Here is an 11151-nt window from a genome sequence, read left to right as displayed (position 1 = left end):
GAGCTGGCCCGATGGGAACAGGAGGTAGGGAGGTTGGATGAGAATAATTGTTGGGTGGATTTGACAGAGAAACAGAGGTGGCTGCTGCCCAATGCTTTGGTGCAGGCTGTCGTTACTATGGCTCATGGTCCAGCCCATGTTGGGGCTAAAGGCATTTGTGCATTACTAGACCCAGTTTGTTATAACCCCAATATACAGAAAACAGCTCTACACCTTGTTCAATATTGCATGGTCTGTCTGCAGCATAACCCAGGGAAAGGAGAACATGTCTTGAGTGGGAATTTTGCACCCCCAGCATTGCCGTTTGAAGTGCTTCAAATGGATTACATCCACATGGAGCGTGTCAATAATTTGAAATATGTCTTGGTGGTGGTATGCGCCATTAGCAAGTGGGTTGAGGCGTTCCCTACGAAAGAAAATACTGCTCTAGCCACAGCGAAAACCCTTATCAAAGAGTTTATCCCGCGATATGGATTGCCCCGCTTGATCTGGTCTGATAACGGGGGGCACTTCCATGGGGCTCTTGTTCAGGGCATATGTAATGGGCGCCAGATAAAACAAAAGTTTCATGCAGCTAGACACCCACAGTCAGCAGGACTAGTTGAAAAATACAATGGAATACTGAAACTAAAAATGGCAAAGATCCAAGAAAGCACTGGTTTAAAATGGCCGGACACACTCCCATTAGCTCTTATGTCCCTGCGGGTCACCCCTCATCACGCTCTGCTTGTCTCCTTATGAGATAGTCTTTGGGCAACCCTCAAATGTATGTGGAGTGCCTAGATCAAGATCATTTACTGATGTTGAATATCCTATGATGATCGATTACCTGTATACTTTGACTAAAAACCTTCGTTCTATTCATCAGCAGGTAGCGTCTGTACTGCAACCCCTGCCAGAGGGACCCGGACATCGTTTGGAACACGGCCAGTGGGTACTGGTAAAGAAATACGATCGAGACACCAGCTTGGCTCCGAGGTGGTCCGAACCTCATCAAGTCCTCTTGGCCACACGGACGGCGGTAAAGGTGGATGGGAAACGACACTGGATCCACGTGTTGCATCTGAAGAAAGACCCTCTTCCACTTCCTTATGACTGGCGACACCCCAACGGAATCTTGACGCAGGAGAGTGAGAGAGCCATTGCATTTGTACCGTTCTCCGACGCTTGCGAAATTGGATCTGAATGAGAGATAGGGCCGCTGGGGCAGTTTCTGAAGAATCTACAATTGCCCCTGGCCCTGACCATGTGGATCTTTCTGACAGTGGTTCTGATGAAGGTGTTGCACCTTCCCCTATGTTATTCCCTGATCAGGAAGTGCCCGGTCATGTTCATTACAACCTACGGCCAAGAAAACGTCATGGTACCTGTAACGCCAGGGTAAGTTCTAGCCTATTCTTAGACTAATAGTGACTATAATCTACTACCATTTCAGTCTTAGTAACCTTTTTGTTTATTAATAGGGCTTAACTATGCACTTTGACAGGGTCTAGTGCCTTTTTCCCGTTAGTTAAGCCTGTAGGGCCGAAAACCATAGGGCAGCCATTTTGGATGGCTGTCTCATCTATTTTAGATAGCTGCCTCGTCTGTCCGAGGAGCTTGCAGAGCAAAGGTAATGTTTAGAGTTCAACTTATTATTCGCTAGTGAGAAACCGGTCGAGACCGGCCCTTATCGAAGGAATGTATTTTGCTCTTTGGTGGAAGACGCAACATTCAGGTGGCCACTGCGGAAGGCGTGAGAAGCCGGAGACTGGTACAGGAATTCGGTGGGAGTCGGCCTATGACTGGAAATTTCCGTAGAGAAAGGGAGAGATATATTATCAGAGAGCGAGTAGCAGACAGTGAGAGAACAACATGTGGAGCAGACGGATGAAGTTGGTCCAAGAGCTGGTGATCAATTGCTAGCTTCTAACAAAGAGGAGGAAGAGATCAAGAATCCTGTAAGGTCAACATGCAGGAGTGGTAGAGACAGAGACTGAGTCCGAGTCCAGAAGAGGGTTCGAGTTTCGGAACCAATGAGGCGTAGCGGTGCAGACGTGTATTCGTGAGCCATAGTGAGAGAGCAGAGTCCCGAGCGAGTGAAGACCTGAGAGGGAGAGAGGGATCAGCTCCGCTGCTGAGATGGAAAGACGCACGTATAAGGTGAGGCGTTCTGAGTTAGTGTAGAATACATATATCTAATCATCCATTTTCCTCCCTTTTTAGGTTGTAGATGGTGACTAATTGCAACTATGTCTAAATTGCTAATGCTATTATGTCTAATTGTAGAATAAAGATATAATGTCCAATACATATATTTGAGTGTTGTTTCCATGACAGGACTAACCTTTCTTTTTAACCAGGTACTGGTAGGTTATAAGGTGAGGAGACCCTTCTAGCGGGTAACTGAGAAATGGAGGACTGGGTAGTTTATGACAGGAAGGAACTCCCAAATGAAATAATCAGATAACTCTTCTAAATTAGGAATAGTACATATCGCCGGTGCACCTTAGGTTTACCGTCGACCCCTATAGAACGCCCCACTGGGAGACAACAGGTTTACCAGCGGGAAGCGTAGGTGATATTGATCCTAAGAGTTAGGGACTACGTCGAGAGAAATAAGTCGCCGGACAATAAACGAGGAATAGTCGGGAGACTCGAATCCGCTAAGTCGCCGGACAATAAACGAGGAATAGTCGGGAGACTCGAATCCGCTAAGTCGCCGGACAATAAACGAGGAATATTCGGGAGAATCGAATACGCTAAGTCGCCGGACAATAAACGATGAATAGTCGGGAGACTCGAATCCATTAAGGTGAGGTAAATATAGGATAAAACGTGAGAGTAGTTTTAATTGTACAGGCTTGTAAATAGCTAATAATCACCTTCTCAGGCAAGTCCTCCGAATATCTTGTAAATAGTGACCTGAGAAGAGTGTGTTTTTTCGTGATGACTGGGTTAGCCACGGTTGGTGGCTGCCTGTTACAAAAATCCGGTCGTTACACTTGGCGTCACGAACCGTTTGATTGATGGGTGCGGGTATGCCTTCGTGATTTCTTGAGAGGATCCGTGGGTTCTCGCCGTGTTTGATTTTGTATATATTTGTTTATTGTACAGTTTTTGATCGATATTATTTTTGTTTTGACTGTAAAAATGTTTTCGAAGAAAGTGAAACCGACTTTTCAATTGCCTGTGGAAATTCCTGGTTGGGAGGCAACTGCTTATGAAGCGCTTGCGCATGAATGAGCTCATTCTACTGGTCTGAGTGAGAACTGGACTTCGTGCTTAGAACGTGCCGAGCCAGCTCAGGTGGTTGCGTGCTTGCAAAAAGTCCCGGTTACGAAGGACTCTGAGCTTCCCCTTTTAGGACGGAGAGGTTGCAGGTTGCATTTTGTTGAATGCGTACAGGATTGTACATGAGAATTGTGCTCGATTACAAAGTGAGAATAAGACTTTGGAAGAACAGTTTGTTCAGGTTCAAAATGATGTTACTCTTTTGCGATGTCAAAATAAATTGCTCGCTGACAAACTTGAGACATATCAGGCTGTAGCCGAAAGGGCTGCCTTCCGCATTGCGAAGTACAAATATAGACACAGACGTGGAAGGGTTAATACCAGAAAAGTGCGTATGGCTGTTGCGAAGGCAGGGCTCGATTGGAATCCCGCCGAATGGGATGGTGATATTTGGAATTCATCCGATTCATTTTCTTCGAATGAAGAGAATGTTGCGCGTGCGCCTTCTCGCGATACATGTCGAGACCCTTCTAAAGATCATACTGATATTTCTGCTCATCCGATTTATTGACGTAAGTTACAGGGCAATCCTAATGCTCCCCAGGGTATTCCGCCTGACAGCTTGGAAGATTACACGCAACAAGAATTAGATGACATTGTGGATCGCTTCCGGCAGAAGTCGGGTGAATCCTTATTGACTTGGATGGTCCGTCTTTTTGACAAAGGTGCTTCAGGTATCTCTTTAGATCAAGGTGATGCGATGAAGTTTTGTACTTTGAGTTCTGATTCTACTATTCAGGAGACTTTTTGCCATTATAATGGCAATAATCAGACTAATCTCTTACAGTTGGCAGTTGACGGCTGTAATCATAAGTACCCGCCTGAATCTGATTGGCCTCTGAATGACAAGCCATGGTATACTCTGAGAGATGCGTCTCAGCGTTTGAAAGAGGAATGCATGAAGACCGCTATCTTTTTAGGTACGGCTCATAGGTTAATGGATGGTTTGCTTAATGCTTCTGTGAGGAACATAATAATTCGTACTTCTCCTCCTGCTTACAAACAAGTGATGATGACTTTGTTGATTAATCAGACTCAGACTGGTAATCCTTTGTCTGACGTGATTGAAGCTGTGCGTGAACTTGGTGAGTTGGGTGAATGGATTAAACCTGAAAGACAGTCTCGACCGGAAGGTCGCACTGATGATTCCTGAATCACTAGACGTGATATGTACCAGGGTCTGCTTAAGGATGGTGTCCGTGAAAGGGACATTCATGATCAGCCTAATAATGTGCTGTGGGCTATGTTCCGTAAGCGTGGCTTGGATAAAAAGGAAGGTGCTTGGAAGGTTCGTAAACAGGACCTTGACCACAACCGCTCTGATTACAGTGACAATGATGCTAGATCGTATCGAGAGAAAGAGAGAGTGGGAGAGAAAGAGAGTGGGATAGGACACGAGATGAATCATCTTATTCCAGAAGAGAGAGAGAAAGAGAGAGAGAGAGATAGAGAGGAAAGAAGAGACTATTCTGTACAAGAGAGAGGGAGAGAGAGAGATCAATCCCCAGAGGTGAGGATGAGAGATAAAAGATCACGATCTCTTGAGATCTCTTGTGACCTTCATCCAGATCAGTTGCTCCCCCACGCTCCTGCTGAACTGCAGCTGCCTCGCTCTGTCTCCTGGCGGTATCGTTATTTCCTTAAGCATTTTCAGCTGTGTTTGACTGACCCTCGCAGCCTAGTAGCGCTTTGCTCGCGCAGCGCCGCACTATTTCATTTAATTAATTAATTATTAGCGCGACCTTGCTGAGGCTGGCTGAATTAATATTACTACACTGAGGCTGGTGTGTTTACTTACAATTAGCCTGCACACTCAGCGCTGTTGTGAATTTGCTGCCCCTGTCTCCATTAGCCTTTGACCCTCCATTTTGTTGTTTGTTTCCCCTGGTCCGCCCCTCCTCCCGCCACCGCCTCCCAGCTGCTGCCCCTCCCACCCACGATCTCTATCCTTCCTCTCCCCCGAGCAGATTGTGACCGCCTGGACCTTCATCCAGATCGGTTGCTCCCCCACGCTCCTGCTGAACTGCAGCTGCCTCGCTCTGTCTCCTGGCGGTATCGTTATTTCCTTAAGCATTTTCAGCTGTGTTTGACTGACCCTCGCAGCCTAGTAGCGCTTTGCTCGCGCAGCGCCGCACTATTTCATTTAATTAATTAATTATTAGCGCGACCTTGCTGAGGCTGGCTGAATTAATATTACTACACTGAGGCTGGTGTGTTTACTTACAATTAGCCTGCACACTCAGCGCTGTTGTGAATTTGCTGACCCTGTCTCCATTAGCCTTTGACCCTCCATTTTGTTGTTTGTTTCGCCTGGTCCGCCCCTCCTCCCGCCACCGCCTCCCAGCTGCTGCCCCTCCCACCCACGATCTCTATCCTTCCTCTCCCCCGAGCAGATTGTGACCGCCTGGACCTTCATCCAGATCGGTTGCTCCCCCACGCTCCTGCTGAACTGCAGCTGCCTCGCTCTGTCTCCTGGCGGTATCGTTATTTCCTTAAGCATTTTCAGCTGTGTTTGACTGACCCTCGCAGCCTAGTAGCGCTTTGCTCGCGCAGCGCCGCACTATTTCATTTAATTAATTAATTATTAGCGCGACCTTGCTGAGGCTGGCTGAATTAATATTACTACACTGAGGCTGGTGTGTTTACTTACAATTAGCCTGCACACTCAGCGCTGTTGTGAATTTGCTGCCCCTGTCTCCATTAGCCTTTGACCCTCCATTTTGTTGTTTGTTTCCCCTGGTCCGCCCCTCCTCCTGCCACCGCCACCCAGCTGCTGCCCCTCCCACGCTCCGCCCCCTCCACTATCCGTTTATGACCAATGTTCCAACGCGCAGCGTCCACGCGCAGCGGTCGCGCCCCAGTTGCGCCGAAGGTGCGCCAAAGGTAAGCCCGTCTACGCCCGTCCGCGCCTGGACCGCGCCCGGCGCCAGACCCCCTGGTTCCCGTAATGCCCAGCCCACTCGCTTCACCTACGATGCCACCACCCTCCTAGCCCTTAACCCCGGCCGATCCCCCAACTGCGCCCAAGCCGCTCCTGGACACACCCATGGACCCTTCTCTTGCAACTCCTGCAAGTTCGACAGCACCAAAACCAACTCCTCATCCGCCAACACCATACAGAGACCTGACACCAACCACCTTAAATGCATCCTGCTCAACACCCGCTCAGTCCACAGACACGCCATCGACCTCTGGAATCTACTAGACACCATCTCACCAGACGTCGCCTTCCTAACAGAAACTTGGATGAATGCCTCTTCAGCCCCAGACATCACCATTGCCATCCCGGAAGGATACAAGATCATCCGCAAGGACCGCATCAAGCAAACAGGAGGAGGCATCGCTATCGCCCATAAGAATTCCATCCGCATCTCAACCAGCTCTGACGCCAACCTTGCCAACGCCGAACACCTCCACTTCCAGATCCACACCGACCCCAAGACCACTCTCAGAGGCACCCTCCTCTACCGGCCTCCAGGACCCCGTGCACAATTCAGGGACGACATCACTGACTTTATCACCCCACACACCCTCCCCTCCGAGGACTACATTCTATTGGGAGACTTCAATTTTCACCTGGAAAAGAGCAATGACAGCAGCACCACCACCCTTCTGGACAATCTCGCCAACCTCGGACTCAAACAACTTGTCACTACCCCCACCCACATCGCAGGTCACACACTCGACCCTATCTTCACCTCCAGCAAACATGTCTCCTTCCGTCACACCACAGCTCTCCATTGGACGGACCACAGCTGCGTTCACTTTATCTACAAGAAGACCACAACCCACAACCATCCTCAACCTACTATGCGAAGAAACTGGAACAAAATCACCATCAATCAGATCTCTTCATCACTTCTTCAAAACCCCCCTGCCCACTCCTCAAACCCCGACCAAGCAGCAATTAACCTCTCCCAATGGCTATCCAACAGCGCCGACATCCTAGCACCGTTGAAAAAACGTCAAATCAAACTAGGCAGCAAAAACGCCTCCTGGTTCAACGATGATCTTAAGAAATCGAAGAAACTCTGTCGCTCCCTTGAGAAGGCCTGGAAAAAAGACCCAAACACCAGCACCAGAGACGCCTTCAAAAACGCCACCCGCATACACCACCAACTCATCCGGTCTGCCAAGAAAGCCGCATTCAAAGACCGACTAGATAACAACACCCACAACAGCAAGGAATAATTCAACATCGTCAAAGAATTTACCAACCCATCAGCCAACTCCAACGACATCACCCCCTCCCAAGCCCTCTGCGACTCCCTAGCTTCCTTCTTCCACAACAAAATCGCAGACATCCATAACAGCTTCGACAACCGACCCGGAGACCAACCCACCCAACCTTCTGCAGGACCTTCACCCCCCCTTGAACATCCTTAACGACTGGAACCCAATCTCTACCGAGGACACCATCCGCCTGATGAACTCCATCCACTCCGGATCCCCCACAGACCCTTGCCCTCACCACATCTTCAACAAAGCAGACTCCATCATAGCACCACACCTCCGAGATGTCATCAACTGCTCCCTCAACTCCGCCACCTTCCCGGAAAGCTGAAAACACGCAGAACTTAGCGCCCTTCTGAAAAAACCCACAGCTGACCCCACCGAACTCAAAAACTACCGCCCCATCTCGCTTCTTCCATTCCCGGCCAAAGTCATCGAGAAAGCTGTCAACAACCAGCTCGCCACCTTCCTCGAAGCCAACAAATCCCTCGACTCCTCACAGTCTGGCTTCCGAGCCAAACACAGCACCGAGACCGCACTTATCGCAGCAACAGACGACATTCGAACTCTACTGGACAATGGAGACACAGTCGCCCTCATCCTCCTCGACCTCTCCGCTGCCTTCGACACAGTCTGTCATAGCACCCTCCTGCAACGCCTCAGTAACGTCGGAATCCAAGGAAAAGCACTGGAATGGATCACCTCGTTCCTTACCGGAAGAACCCAGAGAGTCATCTGCGGCGTGCCACAAGGATCGTCACTCAGCCCCACCCTCTTCAACGTATACATGAGTCCCCTCGCGACCATCGCACGCCAACACAACCTCAATATCATCTCCTACGCTGACGACACTCAACTGATCCTTTCACTCACCAAAGACCCTAACACCGCCAAAACCAATTTACACGAAGGAATGAAAGAAGTAGCCGAGTGGATGAAGCACAGCCGTCTGAAACTGAACTCAGACAAAACAGAAGTCCTCAACATAGGCACCTCCCCCTCCGCCTGGGATGACTCTTGGTGGCCAGAGGCCCTTGGAAAAGCACCCATCCCGACGGATCACGCAAGGAACCTGGGCGTCATCCTGGACTCCTCACTCTCGATGACCAGACAAGTCAACGCCGTTTCATCATCTTGCTTCAACATCCTTCGCATGCTCAAAAAAACATTTCGCTGGATCCCCACCGAAACTAGAAAAACGGTCACCCACGCACTGGTCACAAGCCGCCTGGACTACGGAAACACCCTATACGCCGGTACCACCGCAAAACTCCAGAAAAAACTCCAACGCATCCAGAACGCATCAGCCAGACTCATACTAGACATCCCGCGTAAAGAACACATCTCTGGTCACCTGAAAAACCTCCACTGGCTTCCCGTAAATAAGAGGATCACCTTCCGCCTCCTAACCCACGCACACAAAGCACTTTACGAACTTGGACCCGAATGCCTCAACACACGACTGTCCTTCTACACTCCCTCCCGTCAGCTACGATCCTCCAACCAAGCCCTCGCCATTGTACCTCGCATCAACAAAACTACGATGGGTGGTAGATCCTTCTCCTACCTGGCAGCTAAAACCTGGAACTCACTCCCCACCCACCTTCGCCTTACTCAGAACCACCTAGCATTCAGAAAGCAACTCAAAACTTGGATATTCGACAAGTAATTCCCCACCTTTTCTCAAGCGCCTTGAGACCCTATGGGTATGTAGCGCGCTATATAAATCTTGACTTGACTTGACTTGACTTGACTTGAGAGAAGATCACATTTTCTGAATGATAAAAATCCTTTTCATGAGGATAAAGGATATGAACGAGACGCGACACTACCCAAACGATATGAGAGTCTTTATCCTGATTTGTCTTGGGCGCAAGAACACAGTAAACGAGACTAGGAAGTAGGTCAAGCTCCAGTGCGAAATTGATCTCGTAAAGACCATAGGCCTTATGTAGATATTGAAATTTATTGGAAACATTGAAATATAGAGAGGGCCCGAGCATTGGTGGATACTGGAGTGGAGGCCACTCTAATTTCTGGAAATCCTAAAAAGTTTAAAGGACAGGGCTACACAATTACTGGATTAGGTGGTAAAGAGACCCCCGCAGTAAAAACTAAACTTGAGTTAAAAATAGGAAGGAATCCCCGAAAAGAGTATCATGTACTGGTGGTACCTCTTGACGAATATATAATCGGCATTGATATTTTAAAAGGTATGACATTGTACTTAGATGATGGATGTTACAAATTCGGACATGACTATTACATATCAACAAAAGCTGTGAGAGTTGGGCATTTATTAATGCCTCCGATTAAGATTCCTCAAGCCACAAAAGTGGTTTCAATGAAACAATACCGCATTCCCGGTGGGCACGACGAGAGCAGTGCTACCATTCAAGATTTGATGGACGCAGGAGTAATAATTCCTGTCACTTCGGCTTGGAACAATCCCGTTTGGCCGGTCCGTAAGAGTGATAATTCTTGGTGCATGACAGTTGATTATCGAGAATTGAATAAACATACACCTTCTTTGACTGTTGCAGTCCCTGATGTTATTACTTTGATTGAGAGAATTCAGAAACATTCAGGAACATGGTATGCAACCATTGATATTGCTAATGCTTTCTTTTCCATCCCAATTGCTCCTGAATGTCAGGAACAATTCAGTTTTACATGGAATGGCCGTCAAATGACGTTCAGAAGTCTTCCCCAGGGCTACGTGCATAGTCCGACAATCTGTCATCGGATAGTGGCAGAGCATTTAGACGAGGTGACTGTTGACCCCAAAGTTCAGGTGTGTCATTATATTGATGATATACTAATTCAAGGTGAGACACAAGATCAGGTGCGAACACAATTTGAACAAATCATTGCACACTTACAAAGCAAAGGCTGGGAGATTAATCCTGATAAATTGCAGGGTCCAGCGCAACATGTGACATTTTTAGGTATTCATTGGCATGAAGCAAATAGAGAAGTAATTCCTCAAGTGAAACGGAAAATTGCAGAATTTGCAGTCCCTAAGAATAGAAAGGAAGCCCAAAAATTCATTGGTTTATTTGGCTTTTGGCGCCAACATATTCCACATTTGAGTCCGATTTTGGCCCCCTTGTACAAAGTTACACGTAAAAAGAATGCGTTTGAATGGAACAAAGCACAGCAAGATGCGTTTCAGCATGCTTTAGATTTGTGGCCAGTGCGTGATGGTGATGTGGATCTGAATGTATCTGTACAAGATATGTATGCAAATTGGAGTTTATGGCAGAAGCAAGGTAATACTAGAGTACCCCTAGGTTTTTGGACTAAAAAGTTACCAGACGCTGGTGAGCGTTATACACCTTTTGAGAAACAGTTGCTTGCATGTTACTGGGCTTTAGTAGACACTGAGCAATTGACACTGGGACATGATGTGATTTTGAGACCAGAGATTCCCATTATGCAATGGGTTTTGAGTTCGCCGAAAACTCATAGAATTGGACATGCTCAAGAAGCGAGCATAATTAAATGGAAGTGGTATATACAAGACCGAGCTCGTGTGGGCCCGAAAGGAGTGGCAATGTTGCATGAGAAAGTGGCGCAGGCGCCGATGAGAGAGAGAGAGAATGAGTTCTCCGTACCTGTAGTACAGGAATCACCTGTTAAATG

This window comes from Lissotriton helveticus, chromosome 3_2 (assembly GCF_964261635.1).
Source record: "Lissotriton helveticus chromosome 3_2, aLisHel1.1, whole genome shotgun sequence".
Classification (NCBI taxonomy): domain Eukaryota; kingdom Metazoa; phylum Chordata; class Amphibia; order Caudata; family Salamandridae; genus Lissotriton; species Lissotriton helveticus.
Note: the sequence above shows the minus strand (reverse complement) of the source record.